The sequence below is a fragment of the Nicotiana tabacum genome, chromosome 22 (genome assembly GCF_000715075.1).
Source record: "Nicotiana tabacum cultivar K326 chromosome 22, ASM71507v2, whole genome shotgun sequence".
Classification (NCBI taxonomy): Eukaryota; Viridiplantae; Streptophyta; class Magnoliopsida; order Solanales; family Solanaceae; genus Nicotiana; species Nicotiana tabacum.
Window position 1 is genome coordinate 177350972 of NC_134101.1, and position 18117 is coordinate 177369088.

Below are 18117 nucleotides of genomic sequence, written 5' to 3' on the forward strand. Positions count from 1 at the left end.
TCCGCAAATGTATAAGAGATCCTTCCAGAATTATGTTAGTTGATGACATACATGGCACATAGCAGCTATCATATGAAGAAACTCTCATTGCTATATTAGACGGACAGATTCGGAGATCGAGAACGTAAGATGTAGCTTTGGTGAAAGTACTTTGGAGAAACCATAATGTGGAAGAAGTGACTTGGGAGGCCGAGGAAGACATGAAGTCTAGATATCTCTACTTATTTCCTCCTCAAGAGAAGTATCCGACTAAGACGTCATAACCTTAAGGTATGTGTATGGATTCTGGTGTCAGTTATTGTCGTTGGTCTTATGAGGCCATTGTCGTTATTGATGATTGTGATCCTATGTGGCATTGAATTGTTAAGTTTCTACGGGACGAGTTGGTAACAATATTATTACAAAGGCAACTCTGCCCATGGTTATATAGATCCCGGAGAGTTAAATATTCGAGGACGAATATTTCTAAGGGGGGAAGGATGTTACATCTCGCATTTTCGTACGCTAAAAGTTTCATCTTCAGTTAATTGACGCAGACTCGGGGGTGAGATTATTTTGAGGTTAACGTATTTACGCTAATTATAACAAGCGATAAATAAGTGTTATGAAGGATACTGGGTACACGGATTAAAGGAAACGAGTTTTGTTGAAAGTGACCAATTTGGAATAAAATACGGGTCGAGTGATAATGCCCGATAATTATGAACTAGTACCATGCAAGGTACCATATGACCACAGTAGTATAATATATAAAGTATATATGAAGTATTTTTAAAAATAAATAGAATTTTAAGTAATTTGTGGTAATTTTTAGATTATGCGGGTAATGGAATAATTACCCGATAATGAAACATTACCCAGTTAACTAATAAGTGGATAAAAATTAACATCCCACCCCCACCCCACATGGCAAGAAGCCACGGAATTGGAAGTTACTAAGTAAGTCACTTTTGCCAAATGGCTAAATTATAGAAATGACTAAGATTTAAGTCTTAGAAAATAAGACTTGTATCTTGTAATACATTAATAATTATCCACAAGACTTGGGCATCATTTCTTGAAAAAGGATTCAAGACAACAAATCCATTCTTAGTTTTGAAACCAAGAACATTGGTCAGAAAGTATTCCATCCAAAATTCCAACTTCAATCCAAGCCAAAAAACGTTAGAGGCAGTATCATTCCATCCAACATTCAAATCAAAGTTTCGTTCCAATTTCAGAAGCAGAAGCTCCATTCTCTCGTTCCAACATATTTCACGAAAGCAGAAGCTTCACTTCGATCAAATAATTCCAGGAACAGGTATGTTAAGTCCCTCCCTTCTTTCTTTTGGCATGATCCAAATATTACTGACGAAACGAGCAAACACACAGTTTGCATAAATTACTCTATTCATAGAAATAATAGGGGTGTCTATATTCTTGATTTCCCATGAAAAATGTTATTATCTTCTATTCGTGGGTCTCAGAATAATACACAATTGAAAAAGTTTATCCGAAATATTGAGATTATTACGTAGTTTTCATACATTTCACTCATTTATACATGTGCATTGACCCATGACCAGATGGCGTTATATACGCATATATATGTATATTATATTTATATGGGATACGAGAAAAAGGTTACGACATTATATACGCACCACCACCTGATCAGCTGGTATATGATGATGATATTGCCCACAGTGGCTGAAATATGACTCAGACGGCGTTATATACGTGTATATTTGTACGTATATGTATATGGGATATGGGAAGAGGTTATGTCGTTATATACGCACCACCACCTTATCAGCTGGTATATATTGATGATATGCCCACAGTGGCCGAGACGATATGATGGGATGCCCTCAGTGGCGTGATGATATTATGTACATCCATACCTATGAATGGCACGACATTTATACGCACGTGCATGACATTATAAACGTTTCAGAATTTACAAAGTTATTCAGATTTAAAGATGTGTTTCTGTATTCCATTTTTCATCTATGTCTTTTACGTACTAATTTTCATGCCTTACATACTAAGTACGTTTTTCGTACTAACGCCCTATTTCACGGGGCCTGCGTTTCATGCCCGCAGGTGCAGGTAGGCAAGTTGACGGTCCCCCTTCTTAGGATCCCTGATCAGTGAGAGTTGGCGTGCTCCACTTGATACAGAGCTTCTTTTGATTTTGATATGATACGTTTGTACATATATATATGTATATGGATATGACGTGGCTCAGTCCCGTCTTTGTACAGTTATGTTTTTATTAGAGCTTTGTGGACAGTATGTCTAGTTGGATAGTATGTGGCCTTGCCGGCTTCCAGTTTTGAGATGTATAGTTGTCTATAGCAGCCTTGTCGGCTCGCCTTACGTATGTTGTACGTATATGTATGTATGCCTTTTTGGGCAGATTTCCTTCATGTACATTATTCTCGTAATTCAGCAGATGTTAGTCAGGTTTATATCTTAAATGTATGCTTAGGGGTGTTTGATAGGTAGGACTCAGGCACTTGTCGCGGCCCATCGGTTTGGGTCATGACACTCTAGGGCAGCCTCGAGTTGATTGAGTCCCACTCTGAGCTGGCTGTGTGGGTAGTGTAGCTGCTGGTGCTGAAATCATAGGCTGAGAGCTCTGTTGTGGAACCCTACTCAATAGTCTGTGGCAATCTCTCTTGAGATGACTCAAGTCCCCGCACTCAAAACAACCTCTCTTCTAATGGAGTTGCTAACCCTAATAATCTGATTAGCTATTCAAGGAACCTTGTGCAGATAAGGCATGGTAATAACTCTATGTTGGTAACGCACTGAAAGGTGGCTAAGTTGGGCGTGTACTGTAGGTACTGCGGCTAAATGAAGAACCACGAGGAACATGGAGAGCTGCCAGAATGGGTCTAGGAGGACGACGTATGTTGTAATGGGACTAGCCTCCAAATAAGGAATTATTGAAACCACCTGAACTACGAGGCCTCTTGACCTCCCGCTACTCACAGTCCTGCTTGCGAACCAACTCTAAGCGTCTAGTAATCTCGGCCACCTAGTCAAACCTAGCATCAGTTGGAACCTATCGAGCCATAATGAAATGTAAACAATAGTTGAGGCCATCAATGAACCTCCTAATCTTCTCCCTCTCAGTGGGAACCATCCATATGACATGACGGGCCAAATTTGCGAACCTCATTTTATACTGAGTCACTATTATACCCTCCTGGCTTAGCTGCTCAAATTGCCTACGCAATTTCTCTCTACGAGTCAGTGGGACAAACTTCTCTAAGAAGAGAACTAAGAACTCATGCCATGTAAGTGGCGCTGCATCGGCTGGCCTACTTAACTCAAGACTGCCACCATCTGTAAGCTGCCCATGTCAGCTGAAAAGTAGTAAGTGCAACCTCACTAGTGTCCAAAATACCTATTGTACGAAGAATCTACTGACATTTTTCTAGAAAATCCTAAGCATCCTCTGACTCTGCTCTGTGGAACTCTAGAGCTTGAACCTCCCAAATCGCTGTAACATTTTCTGCTCCTCATCACTCATAAGCATACCAACCCCAACCCGAGCAGCGGCAACCAGTTGAACTGGTAGTATACCCGGTGTCTGGAGTCCCTATGCTAACTGCTTTGGAGTACGGGCGACAGGAGTTCGGGAACCTCCCCAGGCCTGTGAAGTGGCTGGTGCAGCTATAATCAAAACTGCCAGAGCCAGGCTCGTGCAGACAGTCAAAATCTGGGCTAAGGCCTCCTGAAGGCCAGGAATCACGATGGGCGCTGCTGGTGCTTAAGCTAGCCCCACTGGCTCAATAACATCTGGTACCTGCTTTTTAGCTAGAGCAATTGGTGGCTCCACAAGTTCTACTCTAGCTGTAGTATAAGACACACCTCAGCCTCTACCGTGGCCCTCGCCTCTCACGGCCCTAACTAGTGGCTATCTACCTGATCCGATCGCACGTATCCTCGCCATCTTTGAGAGAGTAGAAGAGTCAAGTTCAAATTATAAAAATAATAAATTCACATGACATGAATACAAGAAAGTGAAGTTTCCTAAAAGTTTGGTAGCCTCTCAAAGATGAGTACATACGTTTCTGTATCAATCCGCAAGACTCTACTAAACTTGCTCATGATACCTATGAATATAGGGCTTTGATACCAACTTGTCATGACCCAAAATCCCAACCCGATTTGATGGATCCTAACACACTTTCTAGGAAAGCCGAACACAATAAAAAAAACTAAAATAATAAAATTTATAGAAATAACATAAGCTTGAAACCTTAATATAGCAAAATACCGCTAATATAAGATAATTCTCCTCGAAACTGATAAATACAAAGCCATGAGCTCTAATATAGAAATATAAGTCTAAAATGACCAACTACAATACTGTCTAAAATAAAGACAACACTACATAAGGAAAGTGATTCCAAGACTGTAATAAAAAATGCAGTTCTACCTCGTCTCTTAGCAAACGGCTCTGCTACCAACCTCGGCTACAGATGACTGGGTCCGACACCTGGATATGCATAATTAAGTGAGAGTATAGCTTGAGTACAATCAACTCGTTGTACTCAGCAAGTATCATAACTAACCTCGACGAGGTAAAAGAAGCAAGTATTATAAATGATACCTACTACTCCCTCTGTTCCAGTTTATGTGAACCTATTTTCTTTTTGGTCCGTTCCAAAAGAATGAACCTTTTTCTAAATTTGGAAACAATTTAGCTTAAATTCCCAATTATATCCTTAGTGAGAAGCTTTTATAACCACACAAATACTGTGGACCCCTTTTATAACCCAGTCAAACAGGTTCACATAAATTGAAACAGAGGGAGTATAACCTATACACTTTCATAAATTCAATAACTACAGAACAATGATGTGATCATGTATAAAGCACAGAAGGAACTATTTGTATGTGTGTATGCACAATTACTCAAGTACTCCGCTTAGAAAATGATACGGCACATAAGGATGATATGCAAATGAATCAGGTAAATAACCACAGAAATTGCACGTAAAGATGAAATGCAAAATCCGAAACAAACACTAGCAAAAATTTCCTTAAGATCTCGTATTCGAACCAAACCACTGATTAGTTTCCTCAAATCCGCGCATACACCATCAAGAGAGAAACATGAGAGGGTGACCCTAGGGAGATGGATCCATATCCACACGGTGCACGGACTCGTGCTGCACGGACAACTCACGTACTAATAGTATCAATACTTGGATTCATATGAACAGCTCACCTGCTACACGGACAACTCACGTGCCAATAATATCAACCGCATAGATAACTCACGTGCCAATAATCACAATCCGTCTGGTATGATCATAGGCTAACAGTCCAGATCATAATAACAGAAAGCAAATATACGAGAATATATGTAAATATACGAGAATACATGTAGGCATGTGCAATATGTGCTATCACAACTAGAACAGATAATTTCATCGTGAAATAACATTTTATCTAATCGGGAAGATAATTTCAACAAAATCTCAAATATGGTACAAATAGCTCACAAAGGGGTACAAATAGGAGAAACATCATAGTTTGAAGCTTAGTAGTTAATTCAAGGCATATAATAGCCTAAGCGCTACCTCGAGCATCACAATAGTACCCCATTGCATGCATATGGTCTCCACCCCACACATATGCGCCACCCATAGCACATATATCACAAATAATTCAGGCAACTAGTGCCTCAACCAAGTTTAGGTAAGATAATTACCTCAAGCAAGCCAAATCACTCCTCTAACAAGCCCTTCCCGTGCGTATCAAACGCTAAACGGCTGAATTCTAACCAAAATAACATAATACCATCAATAAAAGCCATAGGAAATATCATGATTAGATCTCCACTATAGGCCGTGATGGCGCCCAACGTTGTCGTTTGGCCAGCCAACGATGAACTGTTCACTTAATTATTCATTTTATTACTATTAAAAGCATGAATTTTATTAATTTAAGAAATGATTTCATTAAAAATCATAGATACATAGAATATTAGTAAGATACAAAATAAAAAGGCGACAATATTAAGCCAATCCATAAATACTTACTAGAGTATCCCAAAATCCGATGTCACAAGTGCATGAGCATCTACTGAAATATACGGTACTATTACACAACTGTCTGAAATAGAAAATAGGAAAAATACAAATAATGGATAAGACGGGGACTCCGTATGTTGAGGATCATAACATAAGGAGCAGCTCACCACAAAGTCTCCTCAGCAATTCTTCCTATGCGCCCAGATGATCACCAAATATGACTGCACAATCAATGCAGAATTATAACATGAGTACGTAAATTAACGCGTACCCAGTAAGTATCTAGCCTAACACTGGAGAAGTAATGACGAGATGTCGACATAGATACTTACTAGTAGTCTAATAAATCAATATAATAAATTATAAGCAAATAAGAAACACAACAATAATAATAAGGTAAAACTGTAACTAACATAATCCTCCAACCTGACGACAACATAAATTTCTCAAATCTCATGTACTATCTCAACAAATAAGAAGTATCAAAGGGTACCTCGAGCCGGTAAGGAATATCAAGCGCTATCTCAAACAAATAAGGCATATCATGTAACTGTCAGATCTCAATCAAAAGGGGAATCTTATAAATATTCGAACTCCTAGCGGTATTACGCATGAGTTATACCGAGGTCGTACGATCTGATCTGGAATAATGTGTACATTATCGAGGGTCAACTGACGCAAACTATAGATGCATCTAAAATATACTGCCGAGGTGTTCGTCCTGATCAATAGGAAGGGAAGGAAACTTACCGAATTGCGAGCCCCGTGTTTGCAACACATGAACAAGAACATAAAGTAAGCATAACTGTTACCAACAATCAAATATCCCGCCAAACACCTCAAGGTAATGAGGTTCGTCCAAACATCATCTTTAATCAAATTATATTTATAAGTTTTAGGTATTTAAATTAACAAGTTGAGTTCAAGTAATACAGATATCGCATGATAAAGTCCTAAGTCTACCTGAACATAAGCATGATTTTAGCTACGTACAGACTCTCATCACCTCGTGCGTACATGCCTCCCACAACAAGTAGCACATAATAAATTTAATACATATGGAGTAGTTTCCCCTTCACAAGGTTAGGCAGGAGACATACCTCACTCCGAAGTTCCATAACCGGCTTCAACACCTCCCTAACACCTCAAATCGATGCCCATCGATCCGAAACTAGTCAAACAATGTGCAAACCAATAAAAATATACTCTAATACTCATAATTTAATAATTTATAATATTTTCCAACTCTGCTAAAAAAGTCAACAATGTCAACCTCTGGGCCCAAGTGCCCGGATTCCAAATTGTTTTGAAGATAAACATTACCCATAGCACAACAAACTCAAATATATAGTTTATTCTTAATTCCATATCCAATTTTGTGGTAAAAATCCAAAAATACAAATTCTAGATTTTCTTCTAAAATCCCACAAATTCTACAAAATTGCATGTTTAAATCCATATATAGTCCTTGTATTAACTTACAATAACTGGGAATAACTTACCTCATGATAGATGACGAAAATGGCTCCTCCAAATCGCCCAAGCAAGAGAAAAATGAGTTGAACTAAGCAAAATCCTGATTTGCAACTTATATGCTGCCCGAAACATTACCTTTCACGAACATGACATGTGGCCCGATTTCGCGAAACATAACCCAGCTCCAATTTACTCTTCGCGAACACGAGATGAATCTCGCGAATGCGATGACTTACCCAGCCAGCCCTTCACGAACGCGACCGTTTGTCCACGAACGCGAAGGCCAAGCCTCCAGGCCCAATTCACCTACGTGAACGCGAACCTCTTGTCGTGAATGTGATGTACATTCGCCCCACACCTTCGCAAACACGGGAACTCCATCGCGAACACAATGAAAAAATAGTCCTCCAGCTCAAATCCTTCTCCGGGAATGCGAGCTCCCCTCTACGTCCGCGAAGAACAAAACCAGCCAGCAACAACAAAACATGAAGAAATAATGTGAAACCATCCCGAAACACACTCGAGACCTCCGGGGCCCCGTCCAATCACACCAACAAGTCCCAATACCTTATCCAAACTTATCCAAAGGCTCGAAACGCCACGAATAACATCAAAACTACGAATCGACGATTGAAATCCTTTTTTTAACTTTCAAACATGCAAACTTCACCGAATGTGTTCGAATTATACTTAAACATTCCGTAATGACACTAAATTTTATGTACAAGTCACGAATCACAATACGAACCTATTCCAAGGCTCAAAATCCCAAACGAACATCAATAACACCAAAGTCCTCTTTACATCAAACCTAAAAAAATTTAAAACCTTTTTTTTATAAAGTTTCCCGGATTGAATGGGGGTGTTAAATTATCTAAAATAGAGTTCAAGAGGGGTGGGGCTTGACCTTAGCTCAATACTACAACACAAGTAAAAGGTTCTTAGCAGTAAAGAAGACTTATTATGCTCCTGCTCTAATCCAAAAAAGTTAACTTACAAAGAAATTTGCCCTGTCATATCTAAGTATTATGCATGTCAATTGGCTTTTGTCCAGATGATATGTGCCTTTGACACCCGTAGGAAGTTGCTGAAATGAGTAATAGAAGGAGCCAACATCACTGGTAGAACCAATTTTGGCTAATTGATCGGCTACTTAGTTTGCTTCCCTAAAACAATGGCAAGTTTTGACATTAGCATGATTTAATATTTGTAAGATTTCATCAATGATATTGTTCATTCTATAATTGTTCTCTCTCGTGCTAATGATCATCTGATTAACATTTAAGGAGTCTAGTTCCAGGATGAACTCTCTGTAGCCATTCCTGATGCACCAATCAGACCCAAACTTGGCAGCTTGTGTTTCTGCAATCGTATAACTATTGCATTGAATGGGGAAAGAGAATGCCATTATGAGATCTCCCTTATCATTCCCGAGTAAACCTCCAATACCTACTTTTCCAGTGCTATTGATAAAACTTATCCGTGTTCAACTTTATAGACCCATGTTTTGGAAGATTCCAACAGACAATTTTACACCAAGGAATATACTTCAATTTGATCATTTCTTCACAAAAAGAGATCCAGGGTCATGTAGGAAAAGCCTTAGCCAAGGCAATTTGAATCATCTAGCTAATTTCTTGAACTATTTTGAATAGATTAAAGTTTTTCTTATCACCATACTTGCAATCGCATCTTTGTTTCCAAATTTCCCAGCAGATAATAACCGGGAGGATTTGGACAGTAAGTTTATAAACATCATTAATGGTCTTCTGTTTCCACCATGAGTTTATCAAACTCCTAATAGTGCCTTGATAATATTTGATCCCCAATGGACCACCAAATAGCTTCCAAATAAAATTAGTCGCTTCACCTTTCACAAACACATGTAGCATAGATTTTGCATTTGAGTTTCTGCAACAATTACATCTTGAAACTACTTGATTTCCAAACCTAGTGGTAACTTCATCAAATGGTAACTTTTCCTGCCACAGTCTCCATGTAAGGAAAGAGAACTTGAAAGAAATTGAATTGTGCCAAACTTTGTGAAGGAAATGATTTTTATGTTTACAACTTCTAATGGCTGCCATGCAGATTTATTGTACTTTCCATTATCTATAAGATCCCAATAGACTTGGTATTAAAGGTCTTGTCTTCTAATGTCAATAGTTTTAATGTGCCTTACCTGGTGATCTAGAAGAGTTTTCTGGAGCTTTTCAAGATCCCATTTTCCACTAACCATGAAGTGCTTGACCAAAGTCTTCGTGCTTTTGGTAGTTTGAGGGACCGCCGCTGCTAAAGGACCTTTTGCCCGTCCAATTATTCCACCAGAAACTACATGTTCTGGAGTTCACTTGCCAGACCATAAAACTTTCAGCCTTTTTTCTTACTTGTGTCAAACTCTTCCACAAATGGGAATTGCCTGAAACCCATACCTTAGAGGTAGGATGGACTCTAGTACAATACTTGTGCTTTACAAAGGTATCCCATAGTGATGGTATTGATCGGAATCTCCACCATCTTTTAGTAGCCAATGCCTCACTGAGTTCCTGCATACTCCTCACCCCTACCCCTCCTTCATCTGTAGGATAGTATAGATTTCTCCATGAACTCCAATGATATTTCTTTTGATCCTCGATGAAGCCCCAGAAGAAATTGAAGAAGTGTTTCTCCAGAAGTTTAAAAGTTCCCTTTGGCGGAAATAAAGCACTCAGAGTGTAGGTTGATAATGCTTGGAGGACATGTTTTATCAGAACCATCCTTCCTCCATGAGACAACATTCTACTCTACCAGCCGTTTAGCTTCTTAATAACTTTTTGAGCCATGTTGTCGAAGTATTCTATTTTCTCTCCCTACATAAATTAGGCATCCCAGGTATGTAAACGGGAAGTCTTTATCCATGAAGCTTGTGCAGTCTTTGATTCTGTTAATTCTTGTAGCTCCTGTCTTTGGTGCAGTTAGAAAGAAACTTTTTTTCTTTATTGACTAGTTGTCCTAAACTTTGTTCATACTTCTTAATTTGATGCATTATTAGCTTAATGGATCTGCGAATCCCACTGCTAAAAATTACAATATCATCTGCATAAGCCAAATGATTAATTAGTCGACCATTAAGTGACTCAATGTTCTAATAAAGTTATTATAACTGTGAAGCATATTTAGAGATCTTGATAGTACTTCAACAGCTATAATAAATAAGGATAGGGATAAAGGGTCTTCCTGTTTCAAACCCTGTGAGGATGTGAGGAAGCCAGTTCTTGTTACATTAACAATGATAGAATACCAACTATTAGAAATGAGCCTCAGAATCATATCAACTCAATGTTCTGAGAAGCCAAAATTTTCTAATACAGAGGTTACAAAATGCCAGGACATTCTATCATATGCCTTGGCCATGTTCAATTTGATCACAACATTACCACCCTTATTTGGATGAGAAATAAAGTGAATAATCTCCTGGGCCAGTTGCACGTTCTCAATAACCAACCTATCTTTGACAAAACCACTTTGGCTCTTAGAGATCAAGCTAGGGAGGAGAGGATTAAGTCTCAAAGCCAGGATTTTATAGATAATTTTGTTGGTAAAGTTTGTGAGACTGATGGGTCTTAATTCTGAGAAACTAGAGGGAGTATCAACTTTTGGAATTAGAACCAAACATGAGTGGGAAAAGAACTATGTGAGAGGTTTTTCCTGGAAAAATTTCATAAGAAAAGTACTGATATCATATTTTATAATATTCCAACATGATTGAAAAAAGGTTCTATTATAGCCATCTGGACCTGCAGAGCTCTCTGTACTCAAGCTAAAAACTGCACTTTTAATCTCATCTTCCATTGGAAGAGCATAAGATTGATATTGTCTTCCCGAGACACATATCCAGGGATATAATCTAGAATAGAACTATTAAGAACGGGTTTGGGAAGATCGAAGAGAGATTCAAAATATTTGATAGCAGCTTTTTTAATCTTATCCTCCTTCTGGATCCATTTCCCGTATGATTCTTTATTCTGTGGAGATGAAGCCTTCTTCTTTTAGCTCTCAAAATACTATGAAAATAACCGGTGTTTGTGTCCGTCTTCAAACCATTTCACTTGAGTCTTCTGCTTTAGAAGGTCCTCCTGTAAACCCAACCACTTGACATATTCGGCATGAATTTTGTTAGTCTCACCCCTTCCATTATTTGTATTATTATCAATGTCTAATTCCTCAAATACCTGGATATTCTCTTCCCATACCATGATCTACTGGTGTATGTCCCCTATGTCCTGCTTGGACCATTGGCTTAGTCTCCTGCTAAGTGCTTTCAATTTGGACTGGAGTCTCCACATAGAGTTTCCATGAATAGGAGAATCCCAAAACCTCCTTAACAATATCAAAGAATCGTGGAATTTTTACCCAATAATTCAGAAACTTGAAGTAATTAATGTTGTTGTGGTCACTATAATAGCTCTTCATAAGGAGAGGTCGATGGTCTGAGCCAGTTCTGACCAAGTGCCTTACAATATTGTTCTGGAACTTCTGAGCCCAAAGATCATTAATACAAAATTCTATCAAGCCTTTTCCATATTCACTTTCTAGGCATTCTGTTATTACACCAAGTGTATTTCAAGCCAGTGAATACTAAGTTTGTGACACCACAATTGTTAAAGCAATTAACAAACTCCAGGCATCTGTATATTTTATGAGGTTTGCCTCCTAGTTTTTCCCTAGGATCAACTATGACATTGAAATCACCACCTATACACCAAGGGCTATTAATAGACATGCTAATATTCTCCAGACTATTCCAGAGATCTCTTCTTTATGCAGCTGTACCTTTGGCATATACTGCAGTAATAAAGATATTAGACTTGTTAGAACCCTCATTAAAATTGAAGGTAATATGTTGGTCCTCATTAACAATGATAGTAGAGTTTAGATGGCTTTTTCCAGAAACACCATATTTGATCATTAGTATTAGATATGCATGCTTGAAATCCCAAGAACTTCCTGGTACCATCTATTTTCTCCTTTGAAATAAAGGGTTCAAAGATAGCTACAAACTGGGCGTTGTTTACGTCGATTAAATGTTTGAGACTGTGAATGGCTTTCTTGGACCTAACTCCTCTGATGTTCCAGTAGATTGCTTTAATCATGAATAACTTGAGGTGAATTTCCACTTTTTATTTCCTTCTCGGAGAAGGTCTTGCTTTGTTTCTGTTCCTCGTTCCATTTTTTCTTGTTTCACTTCTTCCTCTCCTTTGTGTAGAGTCACCTTCCTTAGTAAGTTCTTCTTCAAGGGTAGGATGCGACTCTATATGCAATCTATCTTCCAATCCTTTAATTTTGTGTACATTTGACTGCACACTATATTCTTCTATTTTATTGTTAGCTTTTAAAATTTCACTCTGCACCTCATTGGCATTTAGGTCAAGTACCAGTTGTATTCCTGGTTGCTCCTTTATGTATGTAGGCAAGCTTGAGGAATCGGAGCTAAATGCTAGTAGATCGTTTCCCTCTATTTGAACTTTTTCTGAGCGTTACTGTGTTAAAAAAATCAAAACACAAAACTGTTAGAATAATAAAGAAATCTAGAAAAAACAATAAAGAATCAAAATTATTCCGAGTCCACAATTTTCTTGTGTGTCCTTAAGGAATTTTAACCCTCTCAACGTTGCCAAGGTAATGGATTAAATCCTCCCAGGATAAAGCGGAATAAACCTTCATGCAACAGTGGCAATACAAACTGCAGGATACCAACGAACTAAAAGAAAGGAGCAAAATCACATTTACGAATTTGAGAGAGAGAGAGACTGTGAATTAGGATGCAGTTTATTCAGAAAGAAAGAAGTTCTGGAGTTTTTTTGTGTCTAAAAGATGCAGCCTTGCCTCAGAATTTATAGCCAAAATATCAGAAGAGGTGTCTGGAAAGGTGCCTTTTCAGAAAATACGCGGCCTACCGCAGTTCTACTGCGATCGCGGCAGAACTGCGGCCAGAGAGGCTCTCTGAATCTGACTGTCGTGATTCTACCGCGGTCGCGGCAGAACTGCGGCCAGCGAGGCCCTCTGAACTTTCAGTAGGGTTCTGGCGTAGTTTCAGCAGTGATTTGACATTTAATTAATTATTAAATAATTAAATAAATTTTGTCCAAAAAATAATCGTATCGATCATTTTCCAAATCCAAATCCGAATCCGAATTCGAATCCGAAGCCGAAGCCGAGCCGAGCGAGCGACGACGACAGCGCGAGAGTTCATTCTCTTCAACTCCTTTTAAGAGCTTTAAGAAGTGAATCTATATATAAGCACATAAATGTGATTGTCCCTCACCAATGAGGGACAAAGTGCAAGACAAAAGTTCACTTCTTCAAATTTTCATTTTCCCTCCATTTTATTTCCCTCCATTTCCAATTCACACTTCTTCTACTTTAAAGCCCAATGGCTTAAAGTCCAACAATCCCCCACATGAATGGGAATGGCTGTATCAAGAAAGATCATAGATGAAAGCTATGTGATTTTGCAAGTAAGGATTAATTGCATCTGGATAAGTAGGTTTCCCTTTGAACTTTCCGTAGTGAACATATGTCGGATATACTCGGTCAATCGGTAGATTTGATATCTTTGAACCGTCGAACTTTAGTGTATACCTAGACAGCCATATGTCACACAACCAACCCTTAACCGTCTTTTGGTTCTCATTGTTGTGTTCGTTTTAGCCATGAACACCGCCTGGTTTCATAAGTGCGTAGAGAATTGGCCTTACAGAATTCTCCTTGAAGGGGCTTACACTTCACACTTACGTAGGTGATTCCTAAATGTGTAATCCTTTAGATTGACACTATTTGATAGATACCTCATCAAACTTTGGTAATCATTAAAGAACGTGTAAAGTTCTATCCTTGTTACTGAACATTGTCTTCATCACGAGAATTGACTAAAGATTTTATTTTGACAATGTTGAACCGGTCAATCACAACTTTGTTTGAGCTCCTTGAACTTAGATCTCGGAACATCCAACATTCTAGGTAGAGTTACCTTCATATTGACTTGTCCTCGGCCATAGTCCCATTCCCTTAGATGATTTCTCAACTCCATCTCTAGTTAAGCCTTTTGTAAGTGGATCCGCAACATTATCCTTTGATCTTACATAATCAATAATGATAATTCCACTAGAAAGTAGTTGTCTAACAGTATTATGTCTTCGTCGTATATGACGAGACTTTTCGTTATACATAACGCTCCCTGCCCGTTCTATTGCAGCCTCACTATCGCAATGTATGCAAATAGGAGCCAAAGGTTTTGGCCAGAACGGAATGCCTTCTAAAAAATTCTGAAGCCATTCAGCTTCTTCACCGGCTTTATCCAATACTATAAACTCTAATTCCATTGTAGAGCGAGCGATACATGTCTGTTTGGAAGACTTCCAAGATACTGCTCCTCCACCAACAGTAAACACATATCCACTTGTGGACTTTGTTTCTGATGAGCCGGTTATCCAATCAGCATCACTATATCCTTCAATAACCGCAGGATATTTATTGTAGTGCAAAGCGTAGTCTTGGGTATACTCCAAATATCCCAGAACTCGTTTCATAGCCACCCAGTGATGCTTGTTGGGATTACTTGTGAATCGACTAAGTTTACTTATTGCACAAGCTATATCGGGTCGTGTACAGTTCATGATGTACATTAGACTTCCCAACACACGAGCATACTCCAATTGAGACGTACTTTCGCCTTTATTCTTCATAAGATGATGGTTTAAGTCAATTGGAGTCCTTGCACTTCTAAATTCCAAGTGTTTGAATTTTTCAAGTACCATTTTCACGTAATGTGATTGAGACAAAGCTAGACCTTGAGGAGTCCTCTGGATTTTAATTCCTAGAATTACATCGGCAACTCCTAAGTCTTTCATATCAAACTTACTAGCAAGCATACGCTTAGTAGCTTGAATGTCGGCAATGTCTTTGCTCATTATTAGCATATCATCAACATATAAGCAAACAATGACTACATGATTTTGAACGTTCTTAATGTAAACACATTTATCACATTCATTAATCTTAAAACTATTTGATAACATTGTTTGGTCAAATTTCGCATGCCATTGTTTGAGTGCTTGTTTTAGTCCATAAAGAGACTTAACAAGTCTACACACCTTCTTTTATTTTCCCGGAACCACAAACCCTTCAGGTTGGTTCATATAAATTTCTTCCTCAAGATCACCATTTAAGAAGGCTGTTTTTACATCCATTTAATGGATTTGAAGACCATACAAGGCGGCTAACGCTATTAGCATCCGAATAGATGTAATTCTTGTTACCGGCAAGTATGTGTCAAAATAGTCAAGACCTTCTCGTTGTCTAAATCCTTTGACAACAAGTCTTGCCTTGTATTTGTCAATAGTACCATCGTTTTTCATTTTCTTCTTGAAAATCCATTTAGAACCCAACGTTTTGTTACCTGGAGAAAGATCAACCAATTCCCAAGTATGGTTGCTCAATATGGATTCTATTTCACTATTGACAACTTCTTTCCAATATTGTGCCTCTGAGGAAGACATTGCTTCCTTGAAGGTACGAGGCTTATTTTCTAACAAGAAAGTCAGAAAATCTGGACCGAATGAAGTAGATGTCCTTTGACGTTTACTTCTTCTAGGATTTTCCTCATTAGGCATACCATCTGTTTTTTCCTCCCGAGGTCATTTTGACTTTTGGCAGGTCACTTCACTTTCCTTTTTATACGGATAAATAGTTCCAAGAATTCAGCATTATCTGATTCTATTATCGTATTAATGTGAATCTCAGGATTTTCTGATTTATGAACCAGAAAACGATATGCCTTGCTATTGGTTACATATCCAATAAACACACAATCAACCGTTTTTGGACCTATTTTAACCCTTTTAGGTTTAGGTACTTGTACCTTAGCTAAACACCCCCACACTTTGAAGTATTTCAAGCTAGGCTTCCTTCTTTTCCACTTCTCATAAAGAATGGACTGTGTTTTACTATGAGGTACACGGTTGATTATTCGGTTAGCTGTAAGTATAGCTTCCCCCCACAAGTTCTGTGGTAAGCCAGAACTTATTAGCAATGCATTCATCATCTCCCTCAACGTTCGATTCTTCCTCTCCGCAATTCCATTAGATTGTGGAGAGTAACGGGCAGTTGTTTGGTGAATAATGCCATTTTCCAAACAAATTTCTTCAAAAGGAGATTCATATTCGCCACCCCTATCACTTCTTATTATTTTGATCTTTTTGTTTAGTTGCGTTTCAACTTCACTCTTGTATTGCTTGAAAGCATTAATTGCCTCATCTTTACTATTAAGTAAATAAACATAACAGTATCTCGTGCTATCGTCAATAAAAGTAATAAAATACTTTTTCCCACCGCGAGATGGTGTTGACTTCATGTCGCAAATATCTGTGTGAATTAAGTCTAAAGGACTTGAATTCCTTTCAACGGACTTATAAGGATACTTAGCATACTTTGATTCCACACATATTTGACATTTGGAATTAATGCAATCAAATTTTTGCAATACTTCTAGATTTATCATCTTCCGCAATGTTTTGAAGTTTACGTGACCTAAACGCGAATGCCATAAAGTGTTTGACTCGAGTAAGTAAGAAGAAACATTCACTTTATTGATAGGAACTGCTATTACATTTAGCTTAAAAAGGCCCTCATTTAGGTAACCTTTTCCTACATATACATCGTTCTTACTAAGTACAACACTATTAGAAACAAAAATACATTTGAATCCATTCTTGACAAGAAGTGAGGTAGACACAAGATTCTTGCGAATTTCTGGAACATGGAGGACTTGGTTTAGAGTCACTATTTTTCCCGACGTCATCTTCAACGCAATCTTTCCAACTCCTTCAATTTTGGCCGTAGATGAATTTCCCATGAAGATTGTCTCGTCGGGACCTGCGGGGGCATAAGAAGAAAATAACTCCTTGTTAGCACACACATGGCGGGTGGCTCCAGAATCTATCCACCATTCTTTCAGATTTCCTACCAAGTTGCATTCAGACAACATGACACACAAGCCTTCCATTTCATCTTCAACCATGTTGGCTTGATTCTTTTTCTTCTTATCAGTCTTTGGCGCACGACAATCCACTGCCTTATGCCCAGTTTTTCCATAATTGTGGCAATTACCCTTGAACTTCTTCTTGCTTGGGTAATTCTTTGGTCCAGAAGCCTTCTTCCTTTTCTTATTTTGTAGTGCCTCCTCAACAATGTTTGCCCCCATTATTGTCGAGTTTCCACGTGACTTCTTTTCATCATTTTTGTTGTCTTCTTCTATCCTCAAACGAACAATCAAGTCTTCTAGTGTCATCTCCTTTCGCTTGTGTTTAAGATAGTTCTTAACATCCTTCCACAACGGAGGTAACTTTTCAATGAAAGCAGCGACTTGAAAGGCCTCATTTATGACCATACCTTCAATAACAAATTCATAATTAATAATAAGATAAATCTTATTAATAAAATTATTGATTCGGGTCATACCTTCAGCAAGGAGGTCATGCACAATGACTTGTAATTCTTGGACTTGAGTTATGACTGACCTAGTGTCAATCATCTTGAAATCCAAAAACCTTGCAGCCACGAACTT